Source organism: Schistocerca cancellata, chromosome 8, assembly GCF_023864275.1.
Source record: "Schistocerca cancellata isolate TAMUIC-IGC-003103 chromosome 8, iqSchCanc2.1, whole genome shotgun sequence".
NCBI classification, from domain to species: domain Eukaryota; kingdom Metazoa; phylum Arthropoda; class Insecta; order Orthoptera; family Acrididae; genus Schistocerca; species Schistocerca cancellata.
The window spans coordinates 519,205,881-519,225,060 of record NC_064633.1 but is presented as its reverse complement, the minus strand read 5'-3'; the positions used below and the strand labels follow the sequence as shown (position 1 = coordinate 519,225,060).

The following is a 19,180-nucleotide window of genomic DNA, read 5'->3' as shown; positions in this document are numbered from 1 at the left end:
TGTTTTGCCTAATTCGAATAGCACGTAACATTTTTAAAACTGCCAGGGACATGCATCTTCCTTTATTGTAGAACTGTTCTAGATAGTGTATTTGGAGTCATATTTCGCGTTAAACGGCCATTCTCTGAGTGTTTGACCTGGTGCGGCTATTGGCGTTCTGGCGTTATCGTCCGTCTCACCCGACGCGAGTGTTTGCTTTTGCGTTCCTTTGTTTTTTCCACCTATGAACCGCCGTGAGTGCGAAATTTCGGCAGTGCAACACAGTGGCTACAAGAGTTAGAATAAGTGTATTTCTTCTTTTCTGCTTAAGTAAACCAAATTACGAGGGCCATTCGATAAATAACGCCCCACATTCCTTTTCCCAGAACATATTTGTTGTCAAGAGCCAGAATTTGCTGACAGTATACATCAACATGTCTTGTCCGTGTCCTATTTTTCTACGTAGTCTCCATCACGTTCTATGGCCGTACGCCAAAGTTGTGGAAGAGCATGTATTCCCTGCTGGTGAAAGCTCTTGTCCTGAAGGAGCAGCCATGTTTTCACTGCATGACTAAAATTCTCGTCATCTTCAAAATGTGTTCCCCGTAGAGAATCTTTTAGGGGCCCAAAGAGGGTGCCAGGTCTGGACTGATGGGTGGATGAGGCAATGATGTCAAACCCAATTTGGGTGTTCCGGATTCTCAGACTTGTGTGTAGCCGTGCATTATCGTGTTGGAGCAAGATTTCTGCTGGATTCTTGTCCGATCGAACACGTGGGAAACGATTCTTGAGTTTATTCAGAGCCTTCATGTATGGATCCAAACCGATAGTTAACCTTCTTGGCATCACATCCACGAGAATGACGCCATCACAATCCCAGAAGACTGTCACCATTTCCAGCAGAGGGGGTTGTCTTGAAATTTTTCTTTTGTGGTGAATGTGGGTGATGCCACTCCATGTACTATCTTTTTGTTTCCGGCGCAAAATGGCGCACCCAGCTTTCATCCCTCGTAACGATCCGTGACAGAAAGGCCTCTCCGTCGGTCTCAAAACGCTCCAACAATTGAGATGAAATGGCCCTTCTCTGAATATAGTGGTCCGCTGTGAGCATTCGTGGAACCCATCGTGAGCACCTCTTTGAATATCCGAGAGTCTCGATCATTGTAGAGGCTCTTCCAATGCTGACCGACAACTGTACAGCGAATTGTGTAGTTGTGATGCACCGGTTGGCACGAATAATGACATCCGCACGATTCAGCATGTCTGGAGCAGTGGCTCTGACAGAACTTCCCGAGCGTGGCTGATCATAGAGCTCTGTTTCTGCATTTCCTGAGGCTGTAACTTTCTTTACCCATCGCCCAACTGTACTATCAACTGCAGCATCGCAATATACTGCACACCAAAGTTTATGTATGTTCACCACGGTTTCTTTTTCTGCACACAAGCATCCAATAACAGCACGCTGCTTGTACCGCCTGTCGTATGTAGACTCCATTTTGTTCTGTACTACGGCTCTTCGAGAACGGTTCGAAACTTCACCGGCTAACAGAAGAAACATCAAAATGTGAAGCACCAACAAGGACGTTTGTCTATGTATATTAATGGCTTTTTTTAAAAAAATTGGGGCGTTAGTTACTGAACGACCCTCATACTTACCAATTTCGTTTTCATATCATATATCTTCTATTAGTCGAAGGGAAGATGATAAGGCTGTTCTTTTTTCCTGACACTGGATGACTAAAATAATGACTGTTGATGAAATTATTGCGGAATTATTTCGCGAAGATAATAACGAACATGTGGGAGGACGCTGTGATTCTGAAGGTGACGGTGTTGAAGAAACTGAACACGATACAGATTCAAAAATTTCTGCTACTTCTGCTGATGTAATGGTGACTGTGGGAAATGACTCATTATTTTTGGGCGGAGATGGTAAAATCGAATGGAACAAAAAGCCATTTTGTCGAAAGGAACGTGCTAAATCCTCACATTTACCTGGAGCTCAAGTTACGGCAAAAGTAGCAACAACACCAGAGGAGGACTTCTTCCCACATTTCGAAAGTGGGGGGGGGGGGGGAAGGTGACATGGTGCACAAAGTACCCTCAGCCACACACCATAAGATGGCTTTCGAGGTGTAGATGTAGATGTAGACTGCAATATTTACACTCAATAACTAAAGAAAAACGGAAAAACCTTATTATCTTTACAATGAAATAGAAATAAGTTTACAGCGTTAAGAAATTCTTCCACTCCAGAAACACCAACAAATGACATAAACGCTGATCAAGGACATGGCTAGACAAAATTACATCGTCATAGTTAGATGCAAGTCGATCACAGGTAGTTCCGACTGCTGCCTTCTCTGAACCGTCTGTTTCCTGTTCCGCTAGTGAGTAACCGTTTGCAATCTCCACCTTCAGTCTTACGACACAGGAAAACTCCCACATTGGAGGAGGTGATCCACTGCCGTGACATTTTTGGCTTCCTTGTTCTGCAACCGATTTCTGGCAACGGAAATGCTACTAAGTGTATCATACAAGCTATCTCGTGGACGCTCCAAGAGGAAAACTATTAGGGTTACAGCATGAAGACGTCTGTGTTTGACTCATGGTAACCTACGAGAAACAGTATTTTCAGTCTTTAAATATCCCAAAGACAAGCATACATATCGACTAAAAGTCAGTGCATTCACCGCAGTGAAAAACCTTTCCAGTTTCTCTTCGGAGCATGATCCTCAAGAAGAACAGGAATTGTGAGGCTTTCCAGTGTACCATTTCTCCCTTCGTGACGTTTAATCTGGATTTCCAGATTAGAATTCGATTTTTAATCAGAGACGAAATTATAGTATCTCTTAGGCCAATACGAACTGTGCTAATTTCCACTGAGTTGTTAAAATTATTTGATGGACCGGGCAGCTCCCTGAAGAGAACAACTGCAAAGATGTCGAAACATGAGTTTTGGTTTATATTTCTTTTCAGTGTTACAGATTTACGCTATATAGAAATGCTTTCATTAAAGTATCTATGCAATCGTGGATAGGGTGTAAGCGAACTGCATGGACAACCTTAGACGGTCCACTCATTGGTGGTGGCTAAGTATTTTGCCGGAATGACATTGAAATCAGTAGTTTATCACTACTTTATAACTTAAGTATGATGTTCATCATTGAACTATATCCCCTGATGTACGTCAAGTTCGAGAGACTCATTACAACCGCAATTTACAAAACGAAAACTCATTCATTGCTTTGTGTTTGCAGAGGTTTTCCAAATCAAATTGTCGAATTTCGTGATCTGGAATATGTGTACACTATCTGAGCATTGACTGCCACTTGCACTACCTTAATTGTGTCCGTCAGCGGGTAACATGCGCATAGCACACGTCATTCCTATGAAACTTTTGTCCTTAATAACAAGTTTGGAAAGCGGCAGTACCCAAAACGTGTTACATGAAATAAATCATTCATAAATTTAAGAAATCGTTAAACGGTCTGGGCATCATCATTATTAAATTGCTGACTTCACTCCGTTGCCGTAATGTTAACCTTGAATTTTCTTCAAAGAAATTAAGAACAGTGAAATAGAAATGCCGCTATGCACTGCCAACACGAAACAAAAAATATTTAATGATCTCACACGATGTGTACCCACTATGATTCAATGGATTTTTTTCAAACTGTTTTATTGTGAAACTGATCTTAATTTGGTCGACATGTCAAATTTTTCTGTTGCTACGAGTGAGAGTCTGTGATCGTTCTACACTCTAAAAAACACTGTGATATGTTTCTTCCCACCTTACTCCCCTCTGTGTTCTACGTTACTTTCATTTCACGAGGTTATACAGGGTGAGTCAAAAACAACTTTGCAACTTTGGAATGACACAGAAATTTATTGATGTGACGTACGGAATCGGTTGATGTCTCACTTTGTACCAGACAATCTCAAGTTGGATTCACGTTCGTGATAGTCCCAAATCTAATATGTTTTGCGCCCTTGGGAAATTGAAAGTGTACGGTTCTTCCTTCTTCAAGGAGAACACTGTCACTGCTGTTGTGTGTTCGGATACGCTTGAAAACATTTTAATTCCACAGATCGATAACGATGACCGAGATGGGATTATTTGGTGGCAGCAAAAGGGTGCACTATCTCTTCTCCTCACGGAAGTTTAAGATTTCCTCGATAATCCCGTCCCCAGGTTGGTGGACTGACATATAAGGACCAGTTGCGCGACCAGCTCGCTTGCCAGACTTGACGCCACTGGATTTCTTTCTCTGACGTTCCATTAAAGGCCGCTTGTGCGTTCCTCCCCTACCAAACAACTCAGCTGACCTTAAAAATCGAATATACGCTGCCGCTGCACAAGTTACGCCCGACTTGCTGCAACGAGTGTGGGAGGAAAGTTATTACCGGTGGGATGTTTGCTGCATCACAAATGGTAGTCACATTACACCATAGCTACACTTCACACTTTTATGTGACACTGGAAGTTGGTTGCTACGAAATGATGCATCTACCAATTCTGTAAGTTATCTCTACAAATTTGTATATCATTCCAAAGTTGTAAAGTACTTTTTGTATCACCGTGTATAATTATTACATGCTACGAATATAAGTTTCTTTTATATGTGTAAGCATCGTCCACTCGCATATAAATATGTGTCTGTCAGTATCCAATAAAGAGAAGAGCTAAAATTATGGTCATACTCACAGAATGGAATTACTAACTGCGCCTGTGCCTTAGGCAGTACTCTTTACATCTCTGTGCGGCAGCGTCACCTCAGCCACCGACTGCTACCTCTCTCTTCCTTTTGTGTTTCGTTTACATCGAAGGAGAAACTCGTGAGCTTATAACACATTTCAGATTAATTTCCTGTTGTTACTGTAGAGCTGAACATATTGTGGTTGTGTGTATTTGTGTGTGTGTGTGTGTGTGTGTGTGTGTGTGTGTGTGTGTGTGTGTGTGTGTCGGTGAGTGAGTGTGTTACGCTCGAATCTGTGGCATTGTAACTGATGATTTCTTGACACACCCCCAGATGATTTTTAGTTATCGTTTACGACTGTTTGCATTAACGCAATAGATGATCAAGAATGTATCTTCCTGACTTTTTATGCGTAATACGTCGTATCTGCTTCTGTCGAGGGCACAAATCAATCAACTGCATTTATAATTTTCTGGCGTTACTATACATATCATGAACTACGAACAACCTCATAGAAGTTCCGACTTATCCACTAGGTTATCTGAATATACTGCACATAGAAATGGTCCTAGAGAACATTCTTAGGCCACCTCAAATGCTACTTCCATAATGAATTCTTAATTAGGTCAAGCTGTAGTTCAGTTTTCCGTTAAGGTCGTAATTTGTTCGACATTACAAATTTGCTTCATAAGTCTTCCATTCGTAAAGGAACATGGCAGAAATTAGAGCACTGTTTTCTGCTGCTTTCCTGGATCTCGTGGACCATCTGAGAAAGACAGCCAAACCCTATGCGGTCGTTAATGGTGGAATTCAGGTTGATTCCAGAAGCGAACCTGTATCAACATCATTTTTGATCTAACCACTAATATTGCTTAGCAAGTACGGGCTAACTAGAATGTTCCCTCAGTCGGTGAACTCACGAAGTCCGTTATATGTGGCATGCAGTGAACCTCGATGTTAAAGTACTTACATAAACGTTTAATTTTCAAAAATTAACTTTTATTTCTATTTTTAGTTACAAGAAGAACTGCAAGATAAATCTTCGAGTGATATTTTATCTATCGCGGAACTCTCATTTTATTATCATGTTAAGGAGACATTGGAGTATCTAAGAATTTTCAGGCTTTAATGAAGAAATTTTACTTTAACTTATTTTGTAATGTCAAAATAACTGGAAGATTTGACGGATGGCGTTGCACTGCAGATAACGTCAGTGAAGGCAAAATAATGTCATAGAACCTACGCTGCTGAAGGAGCAAGGACGGAATGAAAGGGAGAATAAAGGTAAGAGGATAAGGGTCATTACCCAACTATGGATGCGGTTGGAACAATGGTAAGCCCGAAGATCTTTTTTCTACTGTCACACGCCGGCCGCGGTGGTCTAGCGGTTCTAGGCGCTCAGTCCGGAACCGCGCGACCGCTACGGTGGCAGGTTCGAATCCTGCCTCGGGCATGGATGTGTGTGATGTCCTTAGGTTAGTTAGGTTTAAGTAGTTCTAAGTTCTAGGGGACTTATGACCACAGATGTTGAGTCCCATAGTGCTCAGAGCCATTTTTTTACGGTCACGTATAGTCTAATGCGAAAAAAGGCAAGACGGCATCGTGGTTTGAACTCAACGTCAGACCGTATTTACTCTTGTGGAAGACAAGATTAGACGAAGTAGAATGGAACCACAACTATTCGTGATATTCAAAATGCCCTTCGGGTTGATGACAGATTAACGTTTTGTCGTTTCGAACCTCAGTGAAAGTCAGTGATTCTCACTTAACACTAAGTGAGAGTCGAGTAGAAGAAAATTTCTGGAATTTACTGGTCATTGATGCCCCAAATTTTTGAGTTCTAGGGTGACAGTTACGTTACTCAGCCGAGCCACGGAATACTGTCCTACAATCGGCACTTAGCTGATTCATTGTTTCACAGATTATTGGAAAGATTTTTCTAGAAATGTTGTGGAACGAGACAGGTTACAGGATAGGTGTATATGAATAGTTTTAACACTACTGAGCATACGATTTTTGAGAACTCACGCAACTACACTTCACAATTGAGTTTCTTTACAAGATACTAGTTTTTCACTAAAATTTCTTTTATGGAATACAAGGAGTTGTCCAGAAGGAATGATCTTAGGTTACATTTGAAACTTGCTTAGCTACCTATTACAGATTTTATGTTACTGGGCATATGATCGATGACTTTTGTTGATACATACTGAACTCCTTCCTGGCCCAACGACAGTCTTAGTAAGGAATAACAAGGGTCACTTTTTCTTCTGTTGTATTAGCCATTAATGTCATTATCTGTCTCAATCTGTGACGGATTATTTATGGCAAATGTAATTAGCAAATATATGCAGGGTGTCCCAACTAACTTTGGCCCCTCACGTTCACTCTGTAATTAAAAGTATCCTAACACCCACAAAAACATACTTTTTTCACAGTAGGTTCATTATGCTGTCACATGCTGTTAGATACTCCATATCAGCGACTTCAGTAGTCATTAGATATCGTGATAAAGCAGAATGGGACGCTCCGCGGACCTCACGAACTTCGAACGTGATCAGGTGACTGATTGTCACGTGTGTCATATATCTGTACGCGAGATTTTCACAGTCCCTAGGTCCACTGTTTCCGATGTCATAGCGAGGTGGAAACGTGAGGGTCACATACAGCACAAAACCGTACAGACCGACCTCGTCTGCTGACTGACAGAGACCGCCTGCAGTTGAAAAGGGTCGTAGTGTGTAACAGGCAGACTTCTATCCAGACCATCACACAGGAACTACTAACTGAAAGTTAGGCGGGAGGTGAGAAAACTTGGATTTCATGGTCGAGTGGGTCCTCACAAGCCACACATAACGCCGGTAAATGAGAAACGACGCCTCACTTGGTGTAAGACGTGTGAACATTTTACGATTGAACAGTGGAAAAAAGTTGTGGTTGAGTGACGAATCACGGTACACAATGCGGCGATCCGATGGCAGGGTGTTGGTATGCCGAATGGCCGGTGAACGTCATCTGCCAGCGTGTGTAGCAGCAACAGCAAAATTCGGAGGCGGTGGTGATATTGTGTGGTCGTGTTTTTCATGGAGCGGGCTCTCACCCGTTGTTGTTTTGCGTAGCACTATCTCAGCACAGGCCTACATTGAAGTTGTAAGCACCTTCTTGCTTCTCACTGTTTAAGAGCAATTCGGGGATGGAGATTGCCTTTCAGCCCGATCGAGTATTTGTTCATAATGCACGGCCTGTGGCGGAGTGTTTACACGAAAATAACATCCCTGTAGTGGACCGGCCTGCACAGAGTTTCGACCTGAATCCTTTGGGATGTTTTGAAACGCCAACTTCGTGCCAGATCTCACCGACCGTCATCGATACCTCTCCTCGATGCAGCACTCCGTTAAGGATGGCCGCCATACCCCAAGACACTTTCCAGCACCTGATTGAACATATGCCTGAGAGAGTGGAAGCTTTCATCAAGGCTAAGGGTCGGCCAACACCATATTTAATTCCAGCATCACCGATGGAAGGTACCACGAAGTTGTAAGTCATTTTCAGCAAGGTGCCCGGATACTTTTGAGCACTTAGTGTATTTCCGAAATGAAACAAAATGTAAAAAATACAATGGGCCAGGGATGAAACTATGTCGGGGCCTCACACAATCGGTACCAATGCACAATCCCTAGAAGTAAACCAACATCAAATAAATGGTTCAAATGGCTCTGAGCACTATGGGACTTAACTTCTGAGGTCATCAGTCCCAGCCGGGCGGTGTGGCCGTGCGGTTCTAAGCGCGTCAGTTTGGAACCGCGTGACCGCTACGGTCGCAGGTTCGAATCCTGCCTCGGGCATGGATGTGTGTGATGTCCTTAGGTTAGTTAGGTTTAAGTAGTTCAAGGTTCTAGGGGACTGATGACCTCAGTAGTTAAGTTCCATAGTGCTCAGAGCCATTTGAACCATTTCATCAGTCCCCTACAACCTAGAACTACTTAAACCTAACTAACCTAAGGACATCACACACATCCATGCCCGAGGCAGGATTCGAACCCGCAACCGTAGCGGTCGCTTGGTTCCAGACTGTAGCGCCTAGAACCGCTCGGCCACTCCGGCCGGCGAACAAACATCAATTTGAAAACAAAGTTACGTTTTCTTAAAGATTACACGTATTTTTATCTACCTAAACGGAAACTAGAGGTACAATTGTTGATGGCATACTTGGTTCCAGTGCTCTAAACCTTAGACTTCATTAATTGACACGATACCACAGTTTCTGCCGTAATGCTGTGATGCCGCAATGCGGGTTGCCTGCATTGTCCTGAAGCCTGGTGTATGCAACCCTTCCTCCGCGTGTTACGACAGAAACAGTGGCGCCGTTGTCATTGTTTCAAGTCTACGTATTTCGGAAAGTATGAGACATGGAACAGTGAAAACACGCCTGCTGTCACAAATTAACTTCAGTTTCCATTACTATAGAAAAAACACTAGTGTACCGTTTAAAACAAACGTTACTATGTGTTGAAAGTAATGTTTGTTTAGAATTATGGATTATGCATCCCTGAACATTGTGAAAGCCCGTGACACAGGCGCATCCCTTGCGAATTGTTTGTTTCGTTTCGGAAATATGTGAAGTTGCAGAGCTAAGTGGGGAACCCTCTTTGTACAGTTAAAATGCCAAACTTCTTGAAGAGGTACCTACAAGATGACAATCACCTCGTGTTATTCTTACTACTCGCTTTTGTGCACTGGGTATTTCCTTTGCAAGTCATGAGTTACTAAGGTAGCAGTATTCCATAAGACATTATCGAATTGAAACCTGGAGAAGAAGTTGGGAGGTTCAGTCGTTTGTTCCTGAGACAAGCAATATAAAATAAACGTCATCCCAACAGGCCTTGAAAACGCATCGGTACCCACCGGCTGCCGTGTCACCCTCAGCCATAATGGCATCAGCGGACGCGGTACGGAGAGGCATGTGGTCAGCACAACGTTCTGCCGGTCGTTGTGATTTTTCTTCAGCGGTGTCGCTACTTTTCAACCAAGCAGCTCCTCAATTGGCCCTAGAAGGGCTGACTGCACCCCCGCTCGTCAGCAGCACTCGGCATATCCAGATGGTGACCCATCCAAATGGTAGCCAAGCCCGAGAGCACTTAAATTCGGTGATCTGACGGGAACTGGTGTACCACTTCGTTAAGAGACAAGCAAAAAACGAAGGGTAAAAGTAGCTGAACTTAATTTTTTGAGAAGGTTCTTACATATCAGCTTTTCATTGAATGAACACCCAAAAATTTGACGCATTCTACCCTGATTAGTGATTTCTGTTCACAGTCCAGAATTAAATTTCCACCCAGCAGCAGAGTGTGCGGTGATGTGAAAGTTCCTGGCAGATTAAATCTGTGTGCCGGATCGAGACTCGAACTCGGGATCTTTGCCTTTCGCGTTCAAGTTCTCTGTCAACTGAGCTACCTAGCAAGTTTCATAGCAGCGCAAACTCTACTGTAGAGTGAAAATATCTTTCTGGAAACGTCCCCCAGTGTGTGGAAGAAACGTGTCTCCGTAATAACCTTTGTTGCAGGAGTCCTAATTTTGCGAGTTTCGCAGAAGACCTTCTGGAAGGTGGGAGGCGAGATACCGCCAAAAGTAAAGCTGTGAGGAGGTGCACCGTGCTTGGGTAGCTCAGTTGGTAGAGTACTTGCCCGTGAAAGACAAAGGTCCCGAGTTCGAGTCTCGGCCCGGTACACAGTTTGTAAGTAGGCTGTTGAGGTTTTTATGTTGGTAGCGCCATGCAGCGCTCTGTATGAAAATCACTGCCTGTGCTATGTGCAGTCTGTGGCTGGTTGGCGTTGTTGGAATGTTCGCCATTGTAGTGTTGGATGTTAACAGTACGTAGCGTTGCACAGTTGGAGGTGAGCCGCCAGCAGTGGTGGATGTGGGGAGAGAAATGGCGGAGTTTTGAGAGCGGATGATCTGGACGTGTGTCCATCAGAGACAGTAAATTTGTAAGACTGGATGTCATGAACTGCTATATATATTATGACTTGTGAACACTTTTAAGGTAAATACATTGTTTGTTCTCTATCAAAATCTTTTATTTGCTAACTATGCCTATCAGTAGTTAGTGCCTTCAGTAGTTTGAATCTTTAATTTAGCTGGCAGTAGTGGCGCTCGCTGTATTGCAGTAGTTCGAGTAACGAAGATTTTTGTGAGGTAAGTGATTTGTGAAAGGTATAGGTTAATGTTAGTCAGGGCCATTCTTTTGTAGGGATTATTGAAAGTCAGATTGCGTTGCGCTAAAAATATTGCGTGTCAGTTTAGTGTTGATCAGAATAGGTAAAGAGCGAAATGTCTGAGTACGTTCAGTTCTGCTCAGCTGTTTGAAAATCAAATAATGTAAGAGGTTTATCAGCACAGTAATTCAGTAATATTTCTAAGGGGACGTTTCTTAAGTTTTAAACTGCCAGGAAGTTTCACGTGCTACATTGTTGGTATGACGTAGCTATGTACATTCTCAAAACCAGGAGGAAGGCAGGAAGTCATCACAGGAGCATAATTCACTTTGCACACGCAGACAGACAGAGCTCGCATTACAGGAAACTGATGACATTGGGTTCACAAGCGATGGAGGTCGCACGATTTTGTCCCAGCATTCGATCAGCTCACTTAGGAGTTCGTGTGGGGGCAGTTAGGTTTCGACACACGGGCTAATCGTCTTCTCTGAGCAGCCGCCTGCCGTAATCTCATTAAGTCGGAATTATGGACGTCTCGCCGCGCGGCCTGTAATATTCGGCGACCGACCGACCCGCGGCCCCGTTGCTCAAGAGTCCACGGTGCGCCGCTCCAGGGACAGATGGCAGGCGGCGGCTGGAGCCTGCCCGGCCCGCTTGCGCAACGCCGATCCGCTGCCCTGCCGTTAGCGGCCCAGCACGCGTCTATTCACGTCCCGCCGTTCTTATTTCACGTCCCAAAGGCCGTCGTAATATTTGTGCTCCCTGCGACGTCCTACTAACTCATCTGTCCACTGGTGCAGTGGTAACCGGTAGCGCGTTCTCCTACTGTAAACTGACTCTAAATCCGCTACATCGCTCGGTGCTACTTCCGCATCACAAAACACTCACACGCACACGCATAAAAGGATATAAAACACACACACAGTTTTCGGGTGGATGACCACGTGGCCCTCAGGTTGGTTGGGCCGTTTTGGGGAGAAGACCAGACAGCGAGGTCATCGATCTCATCGGATTAGGGAAGAACGGGGAAGGAAGTAGGCCGTGCCCTTTGAAAGGAACCATACCGGCATCTGCCTAGAGTGATGTAGGGAAATCACGAGAAACCTAAATCAGGATGGCCAGACGCGGGATTGAATCGTCGTCCTCCGGAATGCGAGTCCAGTGCGCCCACAGGAAGTTCGTTATTAGGGGAAAAAAAATCGGCAGAGTATTCTGACATAAAGTAAGGGATTTTCCGCCATTCAGTTCAAACACTGTGAAACGTCCCCTTAGAACAATTGTACATAACTGTGCTTAAACTGACACACAATATATTTTAGCGCAACGCAATCTGACTTTCAGAAGTCCCTACAAAAGAATGGCCCTGACTAACATTAAACTATACCTTTCACAAATAACTTACCTCACAAAAATCTTCATTACTCGAACTGCTGCAATACAGCGAGCGCCACTATTGCCAGCTAAATAAAAGATTCAAACTACTGAAGGCACTAACTACTGATAGTCTTAGCAAATGAAAGATTCTAATAGAGAACAAACAATGTATTTACCTCAATATTCATAATATATACAGCAGTTCATGACATTTTTCAAAACTCCGCCATCTCTCTCCCCACATCCACCACTGCTGGCGGCTCACCTCCAACTGCGCAACGCTACGCGCTGTTCACATCCAGCTGCCGCTGCCCAACACTACAATGGCAGACAACAATGCAAACTAGCCACAGGCTGCACACAGCACAGCCAGTGATTTTCATACAGAGCGCTACGTAACTTTGCCAATAAGTAAACATAAACAGCCTACTTACAACTGAAAACAATATGAGGACTATGAAATATTAAATTAACAGCTGTTCCAGGACTACAGCAAGAGTGAAATTACAATGAAATGAACACCCCCAGCTGCTTACAGGCGTTGACATAAGTCAACGGGGACAGATGAAAATGTGTGCCCCGACCGGGACTCGAACCCGGGATCTCCTGCTTACATAGCAGACGCTCTATACATCTGACAATACGTTGAGAATGTGGGTTTCGCGGGAGGCGTGCCAGAGATAAATCCCTGCAGTCGCGCTATCCTCTGTGTCCTCGGTGGCTCAGATGGACAGAGCGTCTGCCATGTAAGCAGGAGATCCCGGGTTCGAGTCCCGGTCGGGGCACACATTTTCATCTGTCCCCGTTGACGTATGTCAACGCCTGAAAGCAGCTAAGGGTGTTCATTTCATTGTAATATCATTCTAACGAGCTGCTTTGTCACCAATGGTATCTGTTCTTTCGGACATGTCCGACATTTACCATAAGTTGACCAGGAACTTGTCGGCAGGAGAAAGGCAATTAAAAAGATTACAGAGGGCTGTCTTCGAGGCTGTGCAGACGGTCCATTGTCCTGCGATCTTTGTATTGGATTCCTATTACATGTTAGACGAGACAGACACTAATGAAGGTTTTGTTGCATAGGCGGATGACATAGTAGTAGTTGCGTCTGCAGATTCCAGGGAGAGACTCGAGGAAAAGACGAATGATGTGCTTGCTCAGATGCAGCGCTGGTACACCGACAACAAACTGACTGTCTAACAAATCACATATGTCTCATTCTGGAAACATCCCCCAGGCTGTGGCTAAGCCATGTCTCCGCAATATCCTTTCTTTCAGGAGTGCTAATTCTGCAAGGTTCGCAGGAGAGCTTCTGTAAAGTTTGGAAGGTAGGAGACGAGGTACTGGCAGAAGTAAAGCTGTGAGTACCGGACGTGAGTCGTGCTTCGGTAGCTCAGTTGGTAGAGCACTTGCCCGCGAAAGGCAAAGGTCCCGAGTTCGAGTCTCGGTCGGGCATACAGTTTTAATCTGCCAGGAAGTTTCACGTATGTACAAATTTCTGAAGGGAAGGCTTTCTCTTGCCAAAAATCCTTTCCTGTGTCTTGCTGGAGTCACTATGAAACGCAGCGTTGTATGTATCCAGGCTAGGAGTTCTTCTACACGAAAAAGGAACTTTGTAGAATATATTAATGTGTTACTCAGAAAAATGCTCAAATTATGTACACGATAGACTGTGCCAGGGCTGCGGACTATGAATTACCCTTGTGTGCTGTGTTCATATTACAAAGCTATCTTCAACGCCATTGTGGACATCGCTGCCAGAGTGTCGACGTATCACCTTCGACTGGAGAGAAACAAAAGAATACTTTCTATGAACTCCGTGGAGCGTACTTCTGAGCCTCACTGGTGCCTTTTGCACAAAACCTGTCGACGGTTTACTGGTGATCCTAGGGGTACGTCCAATGAGTATCGTTGTACGTTGTGTTATGTTGGTTTGGGAAGGAACAATACGATGGTGTAAGAGATCGGGGAGATCATGAGCCTGGAAATTAGATGAGTGGCAGCCTCACTGGGACACTGGAAGCACTGCAGGGCGAGGATACAGCCTATTCCTGAGCGTTAGAACAGGCTGACACTGAACGACATTATCCCTGCTCGCGGTGGGGTATCCCTCTTAACAGGTCACGGTCCACCACATCTCAAACATTTGCAACGAGTGGGATGTAGTGACACACCAAACAGTGAAAGTGGACTGGAAGGTTCTGCTGATCATGTCGTTATCAGCTGCTCCAGTTTCCATGTGGTGAGAACTACACACAATTATGGTGCTATCTACAAACAATTGTAAATTGCCAGAACTTTAGAACTACAGTTAAAATGATTAAACATGGAATATTTAGAAGGCAACTGCTAAAGTTCCAGTCTGTAAGATTAAGTGGAAGCTCAGAATACCAGAATGTCACAAGAAGCTCAGAATACCAGAATGTCACAAGAAGCGTTTTATCCATGATAGAGACTGCGGGGAACATATTAATGTAATTAAGAGAAACTTCAAACTACATTCAGACCTTAATAAAAAAAAAAAAGAAATATTTAAATAACGCAGTGACTACCCACACGTGTATGCGTAGACTCGGAGACTCTCGGGCACGTAGATAACAGTCAGAGCAGTGTAGAATAGTCTAGCGACTGGAGTGCTACGGGCAGGCATAGTCGTAGTTCGTCGGCAAACCTAGAGTTCTTCGAGGGGCTGCCAGTAACATATGTAGTTGCACAAGCTGGAAGTTATTCACTTCGAACTTGAATTAATCCTTTTTTATGTTCTTTTTATTTCATTGCGTTTTCAGTAGTCTGCTTTTTCTACATTTATTTATCAATGGTTGCTGTTGACATAGTTTATAACTATGTAAATTCGGAGTGGGTATTAAAATCCATGGAGAAGAAATAAAAACTTTGAGGTTCGCCGATGACATTGTAATTCTATCAGAGACAGCAAAGGACTTGGAAGAGCAGTTGAAGGGAATGGACAGTGTCTTAAAAGGAGGATATAAGATCAGCATCAACAAAAGCAAAACGAGGATAATGGAATGTAGTCGAATTAAGTCAGGTGATGCTGAGGGAATTAGATTAGGAAATGAGATACTTAAAGTAGTAAAGGAGTTTTGCTATTTGGAGAGCAAAATAACTGATGATGGTCAAGTAGTGAGGATATAAAATGTAGACTTCTGAAGAAGAAAAATTTGTTAACATCGAGTAAAGATTTAAATGTCAGGAAGTCGTTTCTGGAAGTATTTGCATGGAGTGTAGCCATATATGGAAGTGAAACGTGGACGATAAACAGTTTAGACAAGAAGAGAATAGAGGCTTTCGAAATGTGGTGCTACGGAAGAATTCTGAAGATTAGATGCGAGTAGATGGGTAGATCACATAACTAATGAGGAGGTATTGGATAGAATTGGGGAGACGAGGAGCTTGTGGCACAACTTGACTAGAAGAAGGGATCGGTTGGTAGGACATGTTCTGAGACATCGAGGGATCACCAATTTAGTATTGGAGGGCAGCGTGGAGGGTAAAAATCGTAGAGGGAGACCAAGAGATGAATACACTAAGCATATTCAGAAGGATGTAGGCTGCAGTAGGTACTGGGAGATTAAGAAGCTTGCACAAGATAGAGTAGCATGGAGAGCTGCATCAAACCAGTCTCAGGACTGAAGACCACAACAACAACATGTAAATAATGTAAATATTGTATTCTCATCTTACCATAAATATTGAATATGTACGACCTTTTCAGAGTCTCTGGATAAAAAATTGAAAATCCATGACAATAAACTGAATTGTTTTGGAATTCGTGTGTATTTATCATGTATTATCGAAATTATGGTGCATCTATTCGGTAGTAAATGAATTACCGGGATGAGCCATGTATAAAAAGAGATACAACTTCGTGAATAGAATTGCTATGTTCTATGTCAGTCAGTACCGAGGTGCTTGCTAATTTTAATACTATGAAACTGGCTGTCTCCTCTTGTCCAGTACTTGAGAGTCTGACGAAACAACGATGAAAGAGGATTACGCTACTTTAGGACTGGGTTCTAGCCAGCTAGCTTTCGTAGGATATAAATTGGATTGAATTTTATGAGTTGTGTTTAAGGAATCGTCTGGCCACGCCTTCGGATACTAGGATTTGTCTTGACCGGTGATGGTGATACAGGTTTGGTTCCTGACTGATGCTATTTATATTTGCAAGTATTGTCTTAGAACAAATCTCTGCTAGATATAAAGAAATATGTGTGAGAAGCAATGATATTACCAAAGAGTGGAGGCAGCTATTGTCATCATAGCGAGAGCACGTAATTGCAGTTTGTATTAAAGTAAACTGCTGAGAGAGGCTATGTTTTTATTAATTAATATTTTTCTGTGGCATGAAATTGTCGTATATTAGTTTTCAGAATATGTAATATTACGACAATAAATCTTAACTGATCACTGTGCAAATTAATCACTCAAATATCGCCCCCACTACCTACCAGTGTATAAATACTCCGCATTTGACTGAGGGGTTTTATGTTCAAGTTAAATAACATTAATCACTGTTAGAATAATGACTTTGACGAAGGAAGGCAATTACTCGTATTTACATCGCCTTGGACGACGTTCCATTCAATTACAGGCTCGACCGGTTCGTTAGCGAATAATTAAGGTGCGGTGCAATTTGCCTACAGACGTAGAAAATGATTAGGGCACGCTTCGTTGGTTACGAGAAGCTCGACCAAGCCAGTTTTCTTTGGAGACTGCAGTGTGTCCTTTTTATGCTGTTTACGTGGCGAAAGGACTCTCCACACACTTAGCTATCCTCTCTTGGCAGTGCAGTGTAGATGACAATTACATTTTCTGACATACGTGCGTTCGTGTGTGTGTGTGTGTGTGTGTGTGTGTGTGTGTTTCCAATCGGGGACAACGCTCCACGGCCGGTGATTAGAAGTCCCCGAAGAGAGGGCGAGGAAAACAATCTGCTGCGTGTCTCGTGACAGGAAACAACGCGATAGAAAGAAAGCAGCCGACAGCAAAAAACAAGCAAACGTAAGGCATGCGCGGACGCGTATAAATGAATATCGTAAGACATTGGAAAAGTCGGAAAGAAACTTGTATCCATAATTCTAATGTTTGCAAGGTACGTCTTATAATTGATAATGACTGTGCCGTTCGATTTACATACTAGAAAAGGGCTTCAAGGAATTCACGCCGATCTCTCCCTGAAATTAGTGTAATGTATATAATTTGCCTTTGAAAACTCACAACCACCCATAAAAAAAGTTTTACACACACACACACACACTTGAAAATGTGTGTATCTTATTTTCCAGTTAGCGTAAGAGGCTGACGTCTAGCTAATTCCTTAACTACTGTTTAGTTGTGTAGATTTTGACTCGAAACCACATGAGACGTAGTAGTGATAAAATCACTGTACTTAAGTTCTGGAGTATTTGGGTTTATTCCCGCCACAGCCACCCGGAATTTTTAAGTTTTCCGTTATTTACCTATATAGCTGAAAGCGAATATATAGGGCGTTGAAGATAGCTTTGTAATATGAACACATCACACAAGAGGGTAATTTATAGTCAGCAGCCCTAGCACAGGCTATCTCATACGTAACTTTGGCATTTTTCTGAGTAACACATTAATATATTCTACAAAGTTCCTTTTTTCGTGTAGAAGAACTCCTAGCCTAGATACATACAGTGCTGCGTTTCATAGGGACTCCAGCAAGACACAGGAAAGGATTTTTGGCAAGAGAAAGCCTTCCCTTCGGAAATTGGTACATAGGTGATATATAGATATATATATATATATATAAAACTGTCATGTAAATTTAAAATCACATTATTCAAAACTCGAGGTATTCGCAAGAGAAAGATTCATAGATTTGCTTTCTCTTCTTTCGGATCGACGCCTATTAAACTAGACAAATTGACAGAATGAAAAGCTTCATACAATTCTTTTTAAATACCTGTTGTATTGACGTGTTGCTTGTTGACTTTTGTCTCCTTTGCAAAACAAACATCTGCGGAATATCACGTGAGAAAATCCAACAGATGGTCACGTAGGCCTTAAAAACTTGTTCCACGTCCTTTAATGTACTTTACAATTTTATCGACAGTGAAATCCATTTACAGTACTTCATATCTGACCTACAAGTCATAACAGTCTTGTCATACTGTGTATATACTTCCAAATCCTTTATTTTAAGTGACAGCATTGTTCAGATATACGAGTTCAATCCGAAAAGAAATCCCGTCGATGTCTAGATCATTAGAGACAGACCACACGCTCGCATTCGGGACAGACATCGACCATGTCCTTTCTTAGGTTACAAACAAGTAATATATAGTAATATATAGGGTGGTCCATTGATTGTGACCGGGCCAAATATCTCACGAAATAAGCATCAAACGAAAAAACTATACAGAACAAAACTCATCTAGCTTGAAGGGGGAAACCAGATGGCGCTATGGTTGGCCCGCTTGATGGCGCTGCCATAGATCAAACGGGTATCAACTGCGTTTTTTTGAATAGGAACCCCCATTTTTTATTACATATTCGTGTAGTACATAAAGAAATATGAATGTTTTAGTTGGACCACTTTTCTCGCGCTTTGATGCTTATTTCGTGAGATATTTGGCCTGGTCACTATCAATGGGCCACCCTGTATATATATATATATATATATATATATATATATATATATATATATATATATATATATATATATACGAAGTGTTCAGAAGTGAATGTCGGTATTTAGAGATATGACAGGAATGATCATTCGATACAAAGGAGTCAAGTAAACATGGACTCTTCGATGGGAAGTGGTAGTATGGACCAAAACAACAAAAAATGTACACTTGTATTCTAAAATGCATACCTTAAGAGCTATGAGCACTTGTTTATCTTCGCTACTTTGAAACACAT

General features: G+C 42.7%; 1 protein-coding gene and 2 non-coding genes across 3 annotated transcripts in view; 2 read left to right on the top strand and 1 right to left on the bottom strand.

The window, feature by feature from the left end:
- The window catches only part of LOC126095168 (zinc finger protein basonuclin-2-like), a 330,566-nt gene that overhangs the window by 102,114 nt on the left and 209,272 nt on the right, over nt 1-19,180 (bottom strand). The window lies entirely within an intron of this gene.
- On the top strand, nt 12,980-13,053 carry Trnat-ugu (transfer RNA threonine (anticodon UGU)). Its single transcript has one exon. It is a non-coding gene; the product is annotated as a tRNA-Thr (tRNA).
- Trnas-cga (transfer RNA serine (anticodon CGA)) lies at nt 13,650-13,724 on the top strand. Its single transcript has one exon. It is a non-coding gene; the product is annotated as a tRNA-Ser (tRNA).